Raw genomic sequence first — 20085 nt, forward strand, 5'->3', positions numbered from 1 at the left:
TCAACTACGAGGGGAGGTAAGGAACTGCCATCTAGCTCTACACTTGATTCACCTTCTGTTATGAGTAAGTTAGCGACACCTACACCTGCTTCTGCTATTCGTTCTGATATGTCGCATGTTATTGATGATGCCACTTCTACTATGCATGATACTTATGATGAAACTGCTTCTATGCCTGATACTACTGTGCCCCTTAGTGAATTTCTTGAAGAACAAATTGCTAGGGCTAGAGAAATAGAAATTGATGAAACTGAATACGATGATGATAGTGATGATGAAAATATGCCTGTTATTCCTGAAGGTTATCTTTTTTTATAAAGATTCTTCTTTAGATATTTTAGCCTGCAAAGATAGATATGAGCTTAAAAGGTTATTAATTAAATGGAACAAAGAATCACTTAGAGATAAAATGAAACCCGATCCTGCTTTTGCTACTTCACCTATATGTGTTCTTGATAAAGATTATGAATTCTCTGTTGATCCTGATATAATTAATTTGGTTGAATCTGATCCGTTTTATGGCTATGAATCTGAAACTGTTGTGGCACATCTTACTAAGTTAAATGACATAGCTGCCCTATTCACTAATAATGAGAGATCACGTTACCTCTATATACTCAAAATATTTTCGTTCTCATTAAAGGGTGATGCTAAGATATGGTTTAATTCTCTTGATCCTGGTTGTGTGCGTAGTCCCCAGGATATGATTTATTACTTCTCTGCTAAATATTTCCCTGCTCATAAGAAACAAGCTGCTTTGAGGGAAATATACAACTTTGTGCAAATTAAAGAAGAGAGTCTCCCACAAGCTTGGGGGAGGCTTCTCAAGTTACTTAATGCTTTGCCTGATCATCCTCTTAAGAAACCTGAAATACTTGATATCTTTTATAATGGACTAACCGATGCTTCCAGAGATTACCTGGATAGTTGTGATGGTTCTCTTTTCAGGGAAAGAACACCGGATGAAGCTGAAATTCTATTGAATAATATGTTGACAAATGAAAATAATTGGGCACCTCCTGAGCCAGCTCCTGCTCCAATTAATGATCCTATCCCTAAACCAACTCCGAAGAAGAGAGGTGTTCTATTTCTCAGTCCCGAAGATATGCAAGAGGCAAAGAAATCTATGAAAGAAAAAGGTATTAAAGCTGAAGACGTTAAGAATTTACCTCCTATTGAAGAAATACATGGTCTTAATATACTGCCTGTTGAAGAAACATATGATCTTAATTATTTATTTACCGAAGAACCTCCCGATATCCCGACACAGGTAGTAAAGGTAAATTCTCTCTATAGATTTGATGAAGGTGATATCCCTCACTATAAGTCTGCTAGGCAATGCTTTGATGAGTTTGGTAATTTTATTGTCAAAAAAAATAATTTCAATGCTTATTTTGGTAGACAATTGAAATATGATTCTGATATAATTAAATACTTGGGTGATTATATGGCTAATATTAGAGGTGAACTTAAACTTGTTAGCAAACATGCTTCTATGGTTACCATTCAAGTAGAACAAGTACTTAAAGCTCAAAAAGAATTGCTCCATGAAATGAATAATAAGAAAAATGATTATGCTGTTAGAGTGGCTACTAGAACTGGTAGAATGACTCAGGAACCTTTGTATCGTGAAGGCCACCCTAAGAGAATCGAGCAAGATTCTCAGAGAAATAATATTGATGTTCCTAGTTCTTCTAAAAAGAAGAAGAAAAAAAATGATAGAACTGTGCAAACTTCTAGTGAACCTATTGCTGAACCACCTGATAATCCAAATGATATTTCTATGTCTGATGCTGAAACACAATCTGGTAATGAACATGAACCTAGTAAAAATATTAATGATGATGTTCATGATGATGCTCAACCTAGTAATGATAATGATGTAGAAATTGAACCGGATGTTGATCTTGATAACCCACAATCAAAGAATCAACGTTATGATAAAAGAGACTTTGTTGCTAGGAAACATGGTAAAGAAAGGGAACTTTGGGTTCAGAAACCCATGCCTTTTCCTCCTAAACCATCCAAGAAAAAGGATGATGAGGATTTTGAGCGCTTTGCTGAAATGATTAGGCCTATCTTTTTACATATGCGATTGACTGATGTGCTCAAAACAAATCCTTATGCTAAATATATGAAAGATATCGTTACTAATAAAAGAAAGATACCGGAAGCTGAAATTTTCACCATGCTTGCTAATTATACTTTTAAGGGTGGAATACCAAAGAAACTTGGAGACCCCGGAGTACCTACTATACCTTGCTCCATTAAAAGAAATTATATTAAAACTGCTTTATGTGATCTTGGAGCCGGTGTTAGTGTTATGCCTCTCTCTTTATATCGTAGACTTGACTTGAATAAGCTGACACCTACTGAAATATCTTTGCAAATGGCTGATAAATCAACTGCTATACCTGTCGGTATTTGTGAGGACGTGCCTGTTGTGGTTGCAAGCGTTACTATTTTAACGGACTTTGTTATTCTTGATATTCCCGAGGATGATAGTATGTCTATTATTCTTGGAAGACCCTTTTTGAATACTGCAGGGGATGTTGTTGATTGCACTAAAGGCAATATCACTTTTCATGTTAATGGTAATGAGCATACGGTACACTTTCCGAGGAAACAACCTCAAGTTCATAGTATCAACTCTATTGGAAAAATTCCATCGATTATAATTGGAGGTTTTGAATTTCCTCTTCCTACGGTCAAAAAGAAATATGATATACTTATTATAGGGGATGTGCATATCCCCGTTGAGGTAACTTAGTGTTATTCGAAATTTCTCCGGTTTCATGATTATCGGAATGAGTTTGTTAACAAGACTTGATCAACCTTGTTAGTGGATTCTTTTTGATGAGCATGAGATGGATGAAACTAGAAGCACAAACTTCTGTACCCCACTTTTACTTTCTGTTATTTATATTAAATAAAGTAAAAATAGTATTTTCTGTCTGTTTCCTGACTTATCTATGCAATATAAAAATATCCCGAAAATAAAAGTCCTTAGAATGCCATGCCAATTTAATATGATCTTTTCGGGAATATTTGAGAATTTACTGTGCAAAAATTACCGTGGGAGGAGCTGCCACCTGGCCACGAGGGTGGTGGGCGCCCCCCTACCTCGTGGGCCGACGGTGGCCCTCCCCCACTTATCCCAGCACCCATCTTCTTCCTCTATCTCACACAAACCCGAAAAACCAACTCAAGCACGAGTTCCAGTCACTTTTGCTGTGATTTTCGATCTCCTTGCTCAAAGCACCTCTCGCAAAACTGCTTGGGGAGATTGTTCCTTGGTATGCGACTCCTCCATTGGTCCAATTAGTTTTTGTTCTAGTGCTTTATTCATTGCAAATTTGTGCTGCATCGGTGACCATGTTCTTGAGCTTGCATGTCAAATTTATATGGTTCCAAGTAGTTCTAATGCTTGATATAGGCTCTAGGCACTTGTAGGAGTAGTTACTATCAGTTTTATTGAAGTTAGTTTACTTTTATTTTGAAGTTACTAAAAATTTCAGAATTTTCCAGAGAAAAACAATATGTTTAGGAAGATGTTCCAAGGTGGTTCCTCTAAGAAGCAAGGACCCAGGATTGCTATGCACGATGCTGATGAGGATCCACCAAGAGACGCTCTAGTACGGCCTTGCGAATGGCCGTCGGAAAATTTTATGGACCGTGCGGGAATTAAAGAAGAATTCAAAGCATATTTGCGCAATGCCGGTCTTGAGGAATTTGAGGCCAACAAATGACCCCAGTATCATGATCTCACAAGTTCATTTGTGAGGAGGTTTGAGTATTCATCTTCGCGTAATTCTCCTTCAGTCATGTTTGATCTTTATGATAAATCTTATAGAATGGACTTAGAGGATTTCACTCTTGCGTGCAAACTTCCATTATGGGGCAGTATTAGGGATCCCCCTAAATCTGAATTTAGAAACTTTCTTGCTAGTATAACTGTGGGGGAATCCAGAGACATAACGCAGGCTACCATAGGGAGCATTCACTTTCCTGCTATACATTATTTTGCTCTTTTCATTGGTAGATGCATAAATGCTAAGGATGAAGCATGTCACATGTGTGTCCCTGATCTTAGCATTCTTAGGAGTGCTGTGTTAGGAGACCAATCTTATCATATGGGAGCCATTGTAGCTCATAGGTTGCATCATAATAGACATAATGGAGATTTTTTTGGAGGAATTTATGCAACCCGCTTAGCTCATTTTCTTGAAATAGACATTCGTGAGGGTGATATGGAGTTCCCTCCTGCATATTTAGATTATAACTCTATGGCTTCGCACCAGTTTGTCGAGAGGCCTGAATCACCTCTCTTATATCGCTTAATTTTTGATAAACGACGTGTTTTCCGTATTACTCTCCCTGCTCATGCCTTCTTTGATTCATAGACAAAAGGAAGATATGTTATTACCAGAGAGGAGGCAGAAGAGTACGAGAGGAGAGCGGAGGCAGCTCGACTCCACGCTGCAGCTCAGCAGGCGATAACCGCTGCACAACAATATGATCCAAACTATCCTTCTTCATCACAGTACGACCCCAACAACTATTATTATGGATATCCGCCAGGCCAGCCGTGGCCATAGACCAACTTAGGCCAAAAGCCTAAGCTTGGGGGAGTACGTATTTCTCACTGACATTACATTTATGTTCACACACACTCATTGCTAGATGTCGGTGCTCATACTTTTTCACTGTAACATCCATGCTAGTTTATTTTCCTTTTCCTGCTTTCTTCTTGTGTGTTTAGTAAACCTTAAGAAAAACCAAAAAATTAGTAGTAATTTACTTTCCTGTTGTAGTAGTAATTAAAAAGAAAACCCAAAAAAATATTTCCCGTTCTTCTTTTGCTTGTTGGGAGCTTTCCCGTGTAAATAGTTTTATTTTATTTTCTTTTCTTTGGGGGTCAGTAGGAGAACACCATAATTAAATTGTTGTAGTGGCTCTTATATGCTTTAATGTTGATTTAACCCAGAGCCCATATTGCCTTGTCTTCTCCTGTTTCTTGAATGCTCGCAGTTTCCAGCTTAGTCCAATGCACGTGCACTCTTATTATTATTCACACCGTTCGGTCGTGCAAGTGAAAGGCAATTATGATGATATATGATGGACTGACTGAGATGAGAAAAGCTGGTATGAACTCGACCTCTTTTGTTTTTGTAAATATGATGAGCCCGTCGTTCTTGTTCAGCTTATTATGAATAAACATGTTTGCAATGACAATTAGAGATCATAGTTGCTTGTGCCATGCTTGATTAGCTATGAGTTATAATGATTTACCTTGTATGCCAACATGCTATTGAGATGATTATGATGTGGTATGATGGGGTGGTATCCTCTTTTGAATGATTTAAGTGACTTGACTTGGCACATGTTCACGCATGTAGTTGAAACAAAATCAACATAGCCTTCGCGATATTTATGTTCATGGTGGATTATATCCTACTCATGCTTGCATCCAATGTTTATTAATTTTAATGCATGTACATGGCTGTTGTCGCTGTCTAGTTGGTCGCTCCCCAGTCTTTTGCTAGCCTTCACCTGTACTAACGGGAATACTGCTTGTGCATCCAATCCTTTAAACCCCAAAGTTATTCCAGATGAGTCCACTATACCTTCCTATATGCGGTATTTACCTGCCGTTCCAAGTAAATTTGTATGTGCCAAACTCTAAACCTTCAAATAAACATTCTGTTTTGTATGCTCGAATAGCTCATGTATCAACAAAGTCTGTCCTTATCTTCCGTGTTAGGTGGGTTATTCTCAAGAGGAGTGGACTCCGCTCCTCACTCACGAGAAAATGGCTGGTCAACGGGATGCCCAGTCCCATGCTTTATGCAAACTAAATCAAAATTAATTGCAAACAAAACTCCCCCTGGGACCTGATGTATGTTGGAGGCACTCGTTGTTTCGAGTAAGCCATGGATTGATGCTTGTTGGTGGAGGGGGAGTATTGTAGGATCGAAAGTATGTCTAGAGGGGGGGTGATTAGACTACTTGACCAAATAAAAACTTAACCTTTTCCCAATTTTAGTTCTTGGCAGATTTTAGCTATTTTAGGACAAGTCAAGCAATCATCACACAATTCAAGCAAGCATGCAAAGAGTTTATGGGCAGCGGAAAGTAAAGCATGCAACTTGCAAGAATATAAAGGGAAGGGTTTGGAGAATTCAAATGCTATTGGAGACACGGATATTTTTCCCGTGGTTCGGATAGGTGGTGCTATCCTACATCCACGTTGATGGAGACTTCAACCCACGAAGGGTAACGGTTGCGCGAGTCCACACAGGGCTCCACCCAAGGGCAACGGTTGCGCGAGTCCACGAAGGGCTCCACCCACGAAGGGTCCACGAAGAAGCAACCACCCATAAAGGGTCCACGAAGAAGCAACCTTGTCTATCCCACCATGGCCATCGCCCACGAAGGACTTGCCTCACTAGCGGTAGATCTTCACGAAGTAGGCGATCTCCTTGCCCTTACAAACTCCTTGGTTCAACTCCACAATCTTGTCGGAGGCTCCCAAGTGACATCTAGCCAATCTAGGAGACACCACTCTCCAAGAAGTAACAAATGGTGTGTAGGTAATGAACTCCTTGCTCTTGTGCTTCAAATGATAGTCTCCCCAACACTCAACTCTCTCTCATAGGATTTGGATTTGGTGGAAAGAAGATTTGAGTGGAAAGCAACTTGGGAAGGCTAGAGATCAAGATTCATATGGTAGGAATGGAATGTCTTGGTCTCAACACATGAGTAGGTGGTTCTCTCTCAGAACATATGAGTTGGACTGATGTGTGTGTTCTGATGGCTCTCTCACTGAATGAGAAAGAGGTGGAGGGGTATATATAGCCTCCACACAAAATCCAACCGTTACACAGTTTTCCAATCTCGGTGGGACCGAATTAATAAACTCGGTCGGACCGAAAATGTAAACCTAGTGACCGTTAGGAATTTCGGTGGGACTGACATGCAACTCGGTAGGACCGATTCGGTTAGGGTTTGGGCATAACGTAATCTCGGTGAGACCGATTACACAAACTCGGTGAGACCGAATTTGGTAATTTGCTAACCAGAGAGTTGGTCAGGCAAACTCGGTGGGACCGATTTGCTCTTTCGGTGAGACCGAGTGGAACTCGGTGAGACCGAAAAGTTACAAAGGGGAAACACTGAGTTTACATTGCAATCTCGGTGGGACCGATTCGCTCTTTCGGTGGGACCGAAAAGTTACAAAAGGGAAACAGAGAGTTTGCAACCCCATCTCGGTGGGACCGAGATCCTTATCGGTAGAACTGAATTGCTAGGGTTTGGCAGTGGCTAATGACAAGTGAAACTCGGTGGCGCCGGATAGGAAGAATCGGTAGGACCGAGTTTGGCTTAGAGTTTAGGTCATATGTGGATATGGGAAAGTAGTTGAGGGTTTTTGGAGCATATCACTAAGCACATGAAGCAAGAGGCTCATTAAGCAACACCTCATCCCTCCTTAATAGTATTGGCTTTTCCTATGGACTCAATGTGATCTTGGATCACTAAAATATAAAATGAAGAGTCTTGAGCTTTTGAGCTTGAGCCAATCCATTGTCCTTAGCATTTTGAGGGTTCCACTTTCACATCCATGCCATGCCAATCATTGAGCTTTCCTGAAATAATTATCTTGGAATAGTATTAGCTCAATGAGCTATATGTTGTTATGAATTACCAAAACCACCTAGGGATAGTTGCACTTTCAATCTCCCCCTTTTTGGTAATTGATGACAACATATAGATCAAAGCTTCGACAAAAGATAATAAGCATGAAATATATCGTCGCTTTGAGAAGTATGTGATAAGTAAGAGCTCCCCCTAAATTTGTGCATATTTAAAATTTGCTTTGGACTGCAAATGCACAAAGAGTTAGAGTCATGGGTTACTCTTCCATGTCACATACATCTTGGTGGAGCGCTCAAAATGATAAGATTCAAATGCATGCACTCATCACCAAGAATAGTGAATGATCACAAACGATAGATAGAATGATAATATTTAAGCAAGCATTAAGCAAACATTAAGTGTAGCTTATGATCAAACACATGATCATCGATGTCTCACAGGCATAAGGACGTAGTATCTCACACACAAGCAAACAAAGTTCAAAAAACCACCAAATAAAACAAGAGAGAAAAGCAACACTCTCTCTCTCTCTCGAAGCCTATGATCTATACATCTTCTCCCCCTTTGGCAACAAGTTACCAAAAAGTTCCTAGAAAATGCATAGCACTAGATCGACGCTTAGGCTTGATCTTCTGGTGGTGGTGGAGTCCGGATCACTCCAAGGACGAAGGCTTCTGTAGATGTTGAAGTAGTCGCTGGAGTTGGAGCTGAAGTAGATGCTGGAGCTGAGGCAGTAGCTGGTGCTGAAGTGGTGGCTCTGGTGTCAGCAACTGGCACGACAGACGACCTTGGGCCTCGTGGCACTCTAGAAAAAGCATGAGTCGTGGTCCTGCCTCTCCTCTCATTCATGTCCTCCTGGAGCTGCTCCACGGCAGACTGAAGTTCCGTTACCTTGACGTCCAAGTCATAGAACTTCTGTTCCATGATCCTCTCTAAACTCACCTGGTTCTGAGTCAGTGTGGCTATACTCTGCTCAATCCGCAGGGTGGACGCAATCAAGTAACTGAGCTGCTCTTGTTTGGTCTTCAAGAAATAGTCAGATGCCTCCGCTTGAGTAGGCATCCTGGCAGCTTTCTCCTTCTTCGCCTTCTCCTTCTGAGCTTGTGCATGGGCAGATGATGGTTCGTTCTCAGTCATCACAACTTCATTGTCCTCGAAATCTGGACGGATGGGCAGGTGTTCCTTATCCAACAAATATACGCCCGTGCCCATCTTGGAGTTGATGAGCTCCTGAATCTGAGGGGCATATCCACAACTCCTCTTCTGATCTGCCGCAGTCCTTTTGATCGTTTCCACTATGAGGCTCATAACTTTGAATTTTTGAGGCACGTCAAAAACATGAAGCAAATTGATCGCGTGACCTCTGATCATCTTGTGATCTCCAGACCTGGGCAGAAGGGTGTGCCTAAGGATCCAGTTGATCGTAGGAAATCCTGAGAGCAGATAATGCACTGAGCCAAACTTGAATGTGTCAAGTGCTTCATTCGGAATCTCCTTGTACATGTTGGACATGGAGTTGTGGTCCATCTTTTTCTTGGCATAAATGTCCAAGTCATCTGCTTGCTCCTCTGGGGCATTGATCAGCTTCGCCCATTCCTCAACAGTAGAGTGGTACCTCGTACCCTCAGACATCCATGTAATCCTCCCATCTGGATAAAAGTGAGCTGTGGAGTAGAACTGCATGATGAGTTCCTCGTTCCACTTTGTGAGCTTTTGCCCAACAAAGTCCTCTACTCCACACGCCTTAAAGCTGTCCTGAACTCCTGGGTAGTACTCTTCATTATCCTTGATATAGGTCCAGTCGACCCATCTCATGTCACATACGATTGGCTTCTTGTCAAGTAGCACTGTCTCATAGAAATCTTGCTGCTCCTTGGTATGAAATTTGTAGTCCACTGCAGTCCTTCTCCTAGAAGCATATGGATCTGCTTCTCTCCACTTCCTGAGCCCTGAGTCTCTCCTGAGCTTCATATCCTCAGCCACAGGATGAGCATCGTTGTGGTCTGGGATCTTGGGCTTGAGCTTCCGAAGGACACTCTCTTCCTTTTCCTCTGCAACAGTCTCAGGCACTGGGGCCTTGTTCTTCTCAGTGGCTGGGATGCTTCTTGTGTTTCTCTTTGGTGCACTCTTAGGCTTAGATGCAGCCTTAGGTGCTTCCTTGGGCTTGGATGCAGCTCCCCCTGACCTTATGGCATCTCCCATAAGTTTGGCTGCCTTGGGCGCGGGTGCACCTGCCTCTTCTTCCTCCTCCTCTTCTACCATGATGGAGGCCTTCCCAAGCACTCTAGCCACAGTCTTCTTCACTCTCTCTTTCCTTTTCTTGCCCTCAGATGCAACGGGCTCAATGGGAGCATGCTTCTCAGTGGAGGCTCTAGCCTTTGACATGGGCTGCCTGCCTGCTGGCCTTTTGATTTTCAGGCCTGGCTTTGAGCCTTGAGCTGGCTCAACTCTCTTGGAGGTGGCCTCTTCCTCTGCCACATAGTCCTCATCTTCAGAATCTGAGGTTTTCTTCTTCCTTTGTCTCGTGGCAGCTTTAGGCAGGTTGCTGGGTGTGCTCCTGCTGCCATCATTTGAGGAACTTGAGGGGCTAGTGCCCTCACTCAACTGCACTTGCTGCTCTGACAAGTTTTGGCTGTCACTTTGGTCTGACATGTTGCAAACTGACTGCTGACCCTGTGAATAGATTATAGAGGAGATAGAGTGGATGAGCATCACAAAATGCAGAGATTTTTGCAAAAAGAATGATCCAAAAACTTAGTTTTAGTTTCCCACTGAAATCATCTCGGATCTACCGATTTTCAAACTCGGTGATACCGAAGCAGTTTTGGAACCTAAACTAGTGAACTCGGTCAAACCGAGTCACAATTCGGTGGCACCGAGACTGCTAGGGTTTCACTGAGTTCAAAAATCGGTCACACCGATAGTAATTCTCGGTCAGACCGAGTTTTACTTGTGCAATGGCATAAGCCAAATCGATGGGACCGAGTTTTTCAACTCGGTGGGTCCGAGATGGTTTCGGCGGAAACCTAAACCTAGAATTTTCGAATCAAACCTAATCTATGAGCGTTTTGACTGGGTAGAAGTTTATCAAACGTGGCCAGAAACAATGTGATCACAATGTGCTAGGAATCAGATTGAGGAATAGCACAAAGATCAAGTCCATACCCTAGTTCGGCGGGGACTTGCTACGGCGGCAACGGCGGGGCAGAAATCCCATTGACGGCGACGGAGACCAGCGACTGGAGGCTGCTGGCGGTGAGAAGACGATCCGGAGACCTCGGGGGCAGAGCAGGCTATCGCGCGGGCGAAGGGGTTCGGAGAAATTTCCAAATTTTGCCCGTGACTATATATAGCCCGACCCTGTCGGTGTGACCGAGTTGAACAACTCGGTGGCACCGAGATTCATAACTGCGTGCAGTTACTGAAACTCGATGAGACCGAAAAGTTCAAATCGGTTGCACCGAGATCGAAAACCTAGATCAACTAAATGATCTCGGTAGGACCGAAAGTGGAGTATCGGTCAGACCGAGAATCATAAAGAGGTTTTGGAAGTTTAAGTCTATGACGAATCGGGGACTCCGAGCGCTCCTCGCACAGAGTGGTTCGAATCTGACTTGATCAAATTTTGTGATGCAGCATGAATAGAGTTTGAGACGAGAAAAGCATAGATAGCTAGAGGAGGTTCTTAGGCATTCTTGTCCATCCACTTGGCAAAAGAAGATAAAGCCGAACAATCAAAGCAACAAGTGGATGTCCTCGAATGAGTAAAATATGCAATCAGCATGCTCACACAATAAGATAGCAAATGAAATATGTGGCAAAGCATGCACAACCAAATCTAGCATCTATCAAGCAATTTGCGATGACTAGGTCATCTATATATGAGTATATTGACTTAGGAGTCAAGTGAGAACACTTGATCGTAGGTCATACTCATCGTTTAAGCTCAAGTGGGGTTACCACTTTTACATAAAGCATTGTTTTGTTCACATCTTTAGAGTTGCTTTAGCTCAAGTCTTAGAGTAAAGCTCCCCCTAGATGTGATATCCCCCCTAAGAGGGATGAACTAACCTTGGGTTTTGTCGATGATGACTTCATGTAGATATTGAAGATGTGGATGCTCAATGTTGATGTAGATCTCTTGGAGCTATCCATTTGAGTGAATTGCACTTTCAATACCTACATGGGTTAGTCCCACAAGGAACAAACAAGGATATCCATAGACATAGAGTGATGCACACAAAAGATGATGTCCATGAAAACTTTTAGGTTACCTTGTCCCTTGTCTTACCAACAAGAGGGTTTGTGACTCCTTGAACTAGTGCAAGATGTGGAAGTTGATTGCATTTGTTCTTGCCAAAATGATAAGAGTGAAGTATGTTGGCGGAGTCACCCTCAAGAACTCTCTAGTTCTTCTTCTTTTGGATCCACATCATCTTGATGGGAATCCTTGGAGTTGTAGTCGTACTTGATGAAGTGGAACTTGAAGTAGTCTTGGGAATCCACTTGACTAAGGTCTTAGGAGCTTCTTCAAATGCATCAATTTCCTCTTGAAGCTTGTCCTTGCCTTTTTGCTCGTAGTCTTGTGGTGGAAGATCATCTTGAGCTTGTGTCCCCTTGAAAAACTTCTCTTGTTGAGGGACAAACTTTGTCTTGGGGTATTGATCTTCTTCCCATTCAACTCCATTGGCATTGAACTTTCGTTCAAAACCAATACCTTGATTCTTCCGGTGCATTCCTTGCTTGCGCACAATTTCCTCGAATTGCTTACTCCCGGCAAGGCTTTTGTACACTCCTTTCTCTATAATTCCCTTCAATAAGCTATTTTCTTGCTCAAGTGTAACTTGGCTAAGAGAGTCATTAGTGGAATCAAGAGAACTACTAGAAGCAACAATATTGGATTTAGCATGATCATTGTTACTACTAGCGGAAGAATCTTTCTTGTTAGATTTGACTTGAGGCATGTAAGTGGATAAGAGTAAACGCTTGGCAATGTAAGAAGAACTTTTCTTGCGGAGATCATCATTGATTGCCTTTAAGAACTCATGCTCTTGCTCAAGATTGAGATTTTCAAAGCGTAGCTTCTCATGAGCTCTTAAAAGTTCTCGATGATCTTCGAAGATAGTGTCATGAGCTAACTTAAGAGTTTTTAGTTCTTTAGTTAGAGCCTCAATCTTCTCCTTATCATTGTCATTCGTTTTATCTTGATTAGCATGATTAATTGGTCTTTCATCATAGTATTCATCACTAGAGTTGTCACCAAGCAAATCATCACCTAACAAGTCATCTTCATCACTATTGAAATCAACATACTCGGGGTGTGTTACCTTAGGACCTTTGGCCATGAAGCATCTTCCAATTCCTTCATTTGGTGAGTCAAATATGTCGTAGGAGTTGGTTGACACAAGTGCTAGACCGGCAACACCTTCATCTTGAGTATCTTCGGAGTCGGAGTGATAACTTCTCTCGGAGTGGCTGTCGGAGTCGGAGCCGGATACCCATTCACCAACATGAGCTTGATGTCTTCGTCTTGTGTAGCTCCTTGATGATTTTTCCTTCCTTTCCGAATCCTTGCTTCTCGGTGAGTATCTTCGTTCATAACGATCATCTCTACTCCTTCTCTCTCTTGGTGGTGATCCTTTGCTTCTTCTTTTTGGAGAATCTTCTCTTCTCTTGTAGGGAGCCGTACACTCATTGGAATAGTGTCCGGGTCTTCCACAATTGTAACAGTTTCTCTCTCGACTAGAAGATCTTTTGTCATTGTAGGACCTTGATTTGGAGCTTCTATCTTTGCTTCTACTCTTGTAGAACTTGTTGAAGTTCTTCACCATTAAGCTCAATTCTTCATTGAAGTCTTGTTTCTCACTTGATGATGTAGGGGCTTCACATGAGGCTTTATAGGCACCACTTGATTTGTTGTGAAGTTCCTCTTTATCCTTAAGTGACATCTCATGAGCAACAATTCTTCCAATCACCTCCGTTGGCTTGAGATCTTTGTAATTGAGCATCATTTGGATCAATGTGCACACGGTATCATATTTTCCATCCAAGGCTCTTAAGATCTTTTTGATGATGAATCTATCGGTCATCTCTTCACTTCCTAAGCCGGCAATCTCATTTGTGATGAGAGCAAGCCTAGAGTACATTTCAGCGACACCTTCACCATCCTTCATCTTGAACTTGTCAAGTTGGCTTTGAAGCACATCCAACTTGGATTCCTTGATGGAGTCGGTACCTTCGTGCATATCAATCAAAGTGTCCCAAATTTCCTTTGCATTCTCAAGGCGGCTGATTTTGTTGAATTCTTCGGGGCATAATCTGTTGAAGAGAATATCACAAGCTTGAGCATTGTATTGCAACATCTTCAACTCATCCGCGGTAGCTTCACGGTTTGGTTCTCTCCCATCAAAGAAGTCACCTTGCAAACCAACACACACAATAGCCCAAACAGCGGGGTTATGTCCAAGAATATGCATTTTCATTTTATGCTTCCAACTAGCAAAATTAGTACCATCAAAGTAAGGACCTCTACGGTGATAATTTCCCTCGCTAGACGCCATACTCTCCTAGGTTGTGAAACCAAGGCTATGACCACCAAAAGCTAGGAGATCAAGCAAATGGAGACCAAAGCTCTGATACCACTTGTAGGATCGAAAGTATGTCTAGAGGGGGGGTGATTAGACTACTTGACCAAATAAAAACTTAACCTTTTCCCAATTTTAGTTCTTGGCAGATTTTAGCTATTTTAGGACAAGTCAAGCAATCATCACACAATTCAAGCAAGCATGCAAAGAGTTTATGGGCAGCGGAAAGTAAAGCATGCAACTTGCAAGAATATAAAGGGAAGGGTTTGGAGAATTCAAACGCTATTGGAGACACGGATATTTTTCCCGTGGTTCGGATAGGTGGTGCTATCCTACATCCACGTTGATGGAGACCAACCCACGAAGGGTAACGGTTGCGCGAGTCCACACAGGGCTCCACCCAAGGGCAACAGTTGTGCGAGTCCACGAAGGGCTCCACCCACGAAGGGTCCACGAAGAAGCAACCACCCACAAAGGGTCCACGAAGAAGCAACCTTGTCTATCCCACCATGGCCATCGCCCACGAAGGACTTGCCTCACTAGCGGTAGATCTTCACGAAGTAGGCGATCTCCTTGCCCTTACAAACTCCTTGGTTCAACTCCACAATCTTGTCGGAGGCTCCCAAGTGACACCTAGCCAATCTAGGAGACACCACTCTCCAAGAAGTAACAAATGGTGTGTAGGTAATGAACTCCTTGCTCTTGTGCTTCAAATGATAGTCTCCCCAACACTCAACTCTCTCTCATAGGATTTGGATTTGGTGGAAAGAAGATTTGAGTGGAAAGCAACTTGGGAAGGCTAGAGATCAAGATTCATATGGTAGGAATGGAATGTCTTGGTCTCAACACATGAGTAGGTGGTTCTCTCTCAGAACATATGAGTTGGACTGATGTGTGTGTTCTGATGGCTCTCTCACTGAATGAGAAAGAGGTGGAGGGGTATATATAGCCTCCACACAAAATCCAACCGTTACACAGTTTTCCAATCTCGGTGGGACCGAATTAATAAACTCGGTCGGACCGAAAATGTAAACCTAGTGACCGTTAGGAATTTCGGTGGGACTGACATGCAACTCGGTAGGACCGATTCGGTTAGGGTTTGGGCATAACATAATCTCGGTGAGACCGATTACACAAACTCGGTGAGACCGAATTTGGTAATTTGCTAACCAGAGAGTTGGTCAGGCAAACTCGGTGGGACCAATTTGCTCTTTCGGTGAGACCGAGTGGAACTCGGTGAGACCGAAAAGTTACAAAGGGGAAACACTGAGTTTACATTGCAATCTCGGTGGGACCGATTCGCTCTTTCGGTGGGACCGAAAAGTTACGAAAGGGAAACATAGAGTTTGTAACCCCATCTCGGTGGGACCGAGATCCTTATCGGTAGAACCGAATGTTGGAAATATGCCCTAGAGGCAATAATAAAAGCATTATTATTATATTTCCTTGTTCATGATAATTGTCTTTATTCATGCTATAATTGTATTATCTGGAAATCGTAATACATGTGTGAATAATAGACACCAACATGTCCCTAGTAAGCCTCTAGTTGACTAGCTCGTTGATCAACAGATAGTCATGATTTCCTGACTATGGACATTAGATGTCATTGATAACGAGATCACATCATTAGGAGAATGATGTGATGGACAAGACCCAAACCTAAACATAGCACAAGATCGTATAGTTCGTTTGCTAGAGTTTTCCAATGTCAAAGTATCTTTTCCTTAGACCATGAGATCGTGTAACTCCCGGATATCGTAGGGGTGCTTTGGGTATACCAAACATCACAACGTAACTGGGTGACTATAAAGGTATACTACGGGTATCTCCGAAAGTGTCTGTTGGGTTGACATGGATCAAGACTGGGATTTGTCACTCCGTATGACGGAGAGGTATCACTGGGCCCACTCGGTAATGCATCATCATAATGAGCTCAGAGTGACCAAGTGTCTGGTCACGGGATCATGCATTACGGTACGAGTAAAGTGACTTGCCGGTAACGAGATTGAACGAGGTATTGGGATACCGACGATCGAAGCTCGGGCAAGTAACATATCGATTGACAAAGGGAATTGCATACGGGGTTGGTTGAATCCTCGACATCGTGGTTCATCCAATGAGATCATCGTGGAGCATGTGGGAGCCAACATGGGTATCCAGATCCCGCTGTTGGTTATTGACCGGAGAATCGTCTCGGTCATGTCTGCTTGTCTCCCGAACCCGTAGGGTCTACACACTTAAGGTTCGGTGACGCTAGGGTTGTGAAGATATGTATATGCAGAAACCCGAATGTTGTTCGGAGTCCCGGATGAGATCCCGGACGTCACGAGGAGTTCCGGAATGGTCCGGAGGTAAAGAATTATATATAGGAAATGCTGTTTCGGCCATCGGGACAAGTTTCGGGGTTATCGGTATTGTACCGGGACCACCGGAGGGGTCCCGGGGGCCCACCGGGTGGGGCCACCTGTCCCGGGGGGCCACATGGGCTGTAGGGGGTGCGCCTTGGCCTGCATGGGCCAAGGGCACCAGCCCCACTAGGCCCATGCGCCTAGGGTTTCCATGGGGGAGGAGTCCAAGTGGTGGAAGGCACCTCCAAGGTGCCTTGGGGGGGAGGGAATCCTCCCCCTGGCCGCCGCACCTAGGAGATCAGATCTCCTAGGCTGCGCACCACCCCCCCTTGGCCCTCCTATATATAGTGGGGGAGAGGAGGGACTTCATACACCAGCCCCTGGCGCCTCCCTCTCTCCCCGTTACGTCTCTCCTTCGTAGTATAGGCGAAGCCCTGCTACTGTGACGCCCTGCATCCACCACCACGCCGTCGTGCTGCTGGATCTTCACCAACCTCCCCTCCCCCCTTGCTGGATCAAGAAGGAGGAGACGTCTCCCGTCCCGTACGTGTGTTGAACGCGGAGGTGCCGTCCGTTCGGCGCTTGGTCATCGGTGATTTGGATCACGTCGTGTTCGACTACATCATCACCGTTCTTTGAACGCTTCCGTGCGCGATCTACAAAGGTATGTAGATGCATCCAATGACTCGTTGCTAGATGAACTCCTAGGTGATCTTGGTGAAACGAGTAGGAAAATTTTTGTTTTCTGCAACGTTCTCCAACAGTGGCTTCATGAGCTAGGTCTATGCGTAGTTCTTCTTGCGCGAGTAGAACACAATTAGTTGTGGGCGTAGATTTGTCAACTTTCTTGCCGTTACTAGTCTTTTCTTGCTTCAGCGGTATTGTGGGATGAAGCGGCCCGGACCAACCTTACACGTACGCTTACGTGAGACCGGTTCCACCGACTAACATGCACTAGTTGCATAAGGTGGCTGGCGGGTGTCTGTCTCTCCAACTTTAGTTGGAGCGGATTCGATGAACAGGGTCCTTATGAAGGGTAAATAGAAGTTGACAAATCACGTTGTGGCTTTAACGTAGGTAAGAAGTCGTTCTTGCTAGAACCCTAATTCAGCCACGTAAAACTTGCAACAACAATTAGAGGACGTCTAACTTGTTTTTGCAGCAAGTGGTTTGTGATATGATATGGCCAAAGTTGTGATGAATGATGAATGATCTATATGTGATGTATGAGATGTTCATGCTATTGTAATAGGATTCACGACTTGCATGTCGATGAGTATGACAACCGGCAGGATCCATAGGAGTTGTCTTTATTCTTTTATATGACCTGCGTGTCATTGAGAAACGCCATGTAAATTACTCTACTTTATTGCTAAACGCGTTAGCCATAGTAGTAGAAGTAATAGTTGGCGAGCAACTTCATGGAGACACGATGATGGAGATCATGATGATGGAGATCATGGTGTCAAGCCGGTGACAAGATGATCATGGAGCCCCAAGATGGAGATCAAAGGAGCTATGTGATATTGGCCATATCATGTCACGATTATTATTTGATTGCATGTGATGTTTATCATGTTTTTGCATCTTGTTTACTTAGAACGACGGTAGTAAATAAGATGACCCCTCATAACAATATCAAGAAGTGTTCTCCCCTAACTGTGCACCGTTGCTAAAGTTCGTCGTTTCTAAGCACGCCGTGATGATCGGGTGTGATGGATCCTTACGTTCACATACAACGGGTGTAAGACAGTTTTACACATGCAAAACACTTAGGGTTAACTTGACAAGCCTAGCATGTGTATAGACATGGCCTCGGAACACAGAAGACCGAAAGGTCGAGCATGAGTCGTATAGAAGATACGATCAACATGAAGATGTTCACCGACGTTGACTAGTCCGTCTCACGTGATGATCGGACACGGCCTAGTTAACTCGGATCATGTAATACTTAGATGACTAGAGGGATGTCTAATCTAAGTGGGAGTTCATAAATAATTTGATTAAGATGAACTTAATTATCATGAACTTAGTCTAAAATCTTTGCAATATGTCTTGTAGATCAAATGGCCAACGTAGTCCTCAACTTCAACGCGTTCCTAGAGAAAACCAAGCTGAAAGACGATGGCAGCAACTATACGGACTGGGTCCGGAACCTGAGGATCATCCTCATAGCTGCCAAGAAAGATTATGTCCTACAAGCACCGCTAGGTGATCCACCCGTCCCACAGAACCAAGACGTTATGAACGCTTGGCAGACACGTGTTGACGACTACTCCCTCGTTCAGTGCGGCATGCTTTACAGCTTAGAGCCAGGGCTCCAAAAGCGTTTTGAGAGACATGGAGCATATGAGATGTTCAAAGAGCTGAAAATGGTTTTTCAAGCTCATGCCCGGATCGAGAGATATGAAGTCTCCGATAAGTTCTTCAGCTGTAAGATGGAGGAAAATAGTTCTGTCAGTGAGCACATACTCACTATGTCTGGGTTACATAACCGCTTGTCTCAGCTGGGAGTTAATCTCCCGGATGATGCGGTCATTGACAGAATCCTCCAGTCGCTTCCACCAAGCTACAAGAGCTTTGTGATGAACTTCAACATGCAAGGGATGCAAAAGACCATTCCTGAGTTGTTCTCAATGCTGAAATCAGTGGAGGTAGAAGTCAAGAAGGAACATCAAGTGTTGATGGTCAATAAAACCACTAAGTTCAAGAAAGGCAAGGGTAAAAAGAACTTCAAGAAGGACGGCAAGGAGGTTGCCGCGCCCGGCAAGCAAGCTGCCGGGAAGAAGCCAAAGAATGGACCCAAGCCTGAGACGGAGTGCTTTTATTGCAAAGGGAAGGGTCACTGGAAACGGAACTGCCCCAAATACTTAGCGGACAAGAAGGCCGGCAACACCAAAGGTATATTTGATATACATGTAATTGATGTGTACCTTACCAGTACTCGTAGTGACTCCTGGGTATTTGATACCGGTGCCGTTGCTCATATTTGTAACTCACAACAGGAGCTGCGGAATAAACGGAGACTGGCGAAGGACGAGGTGACGATGCGCGTCGGGAATGGTTCCAAGGTCGATGTGATCGCCGTCGGCACGCTGCCTCTACATTTACCTACGGGATTAGTTTTAAACCTCAATAATTGTTATTTAGTGCCAGCTTTGAGCATGAACATTGTATCGGGATCTCGTTTAATTCGAGATGGCTACTCATTTAAATCTGAGAATAATGGTTGTTCCATTTATATGAGAGATATGTTTTATGGTCATGCTCCGATGGTGAATGGTTTATTCTTTATGAATCTCGAGCGTAATGCTAGACATATTCATAGTGTAAGTATCAAAAGATGTAAGATTGATAATGATAGTCCCACATACTTGTGGCACTGCCGCCTTGGTCACATAGGTGTCAAACGCATGAAGAAGCTCCATGCAGATGGACTTTTAGAGTCTCTTGATTATGAATCATTTGACATGTGCGAACCATGCCTTATGGGT

Source organism: Triticum urartu, chromosome 4A (assembly GCF_056163025.1).
Source record: "Triticum urartu cultivar PI428250 chromosome 4A, HENAU_Tu73, whole genome shotgun sequence".
In the NCBI taxonomy this organism is placed as follows: Eukaryota; Viridiplantae; Streptophyta; class Magnoliopsida; order Poales; family Poaceae; genus Triticum; species Triticum urartu.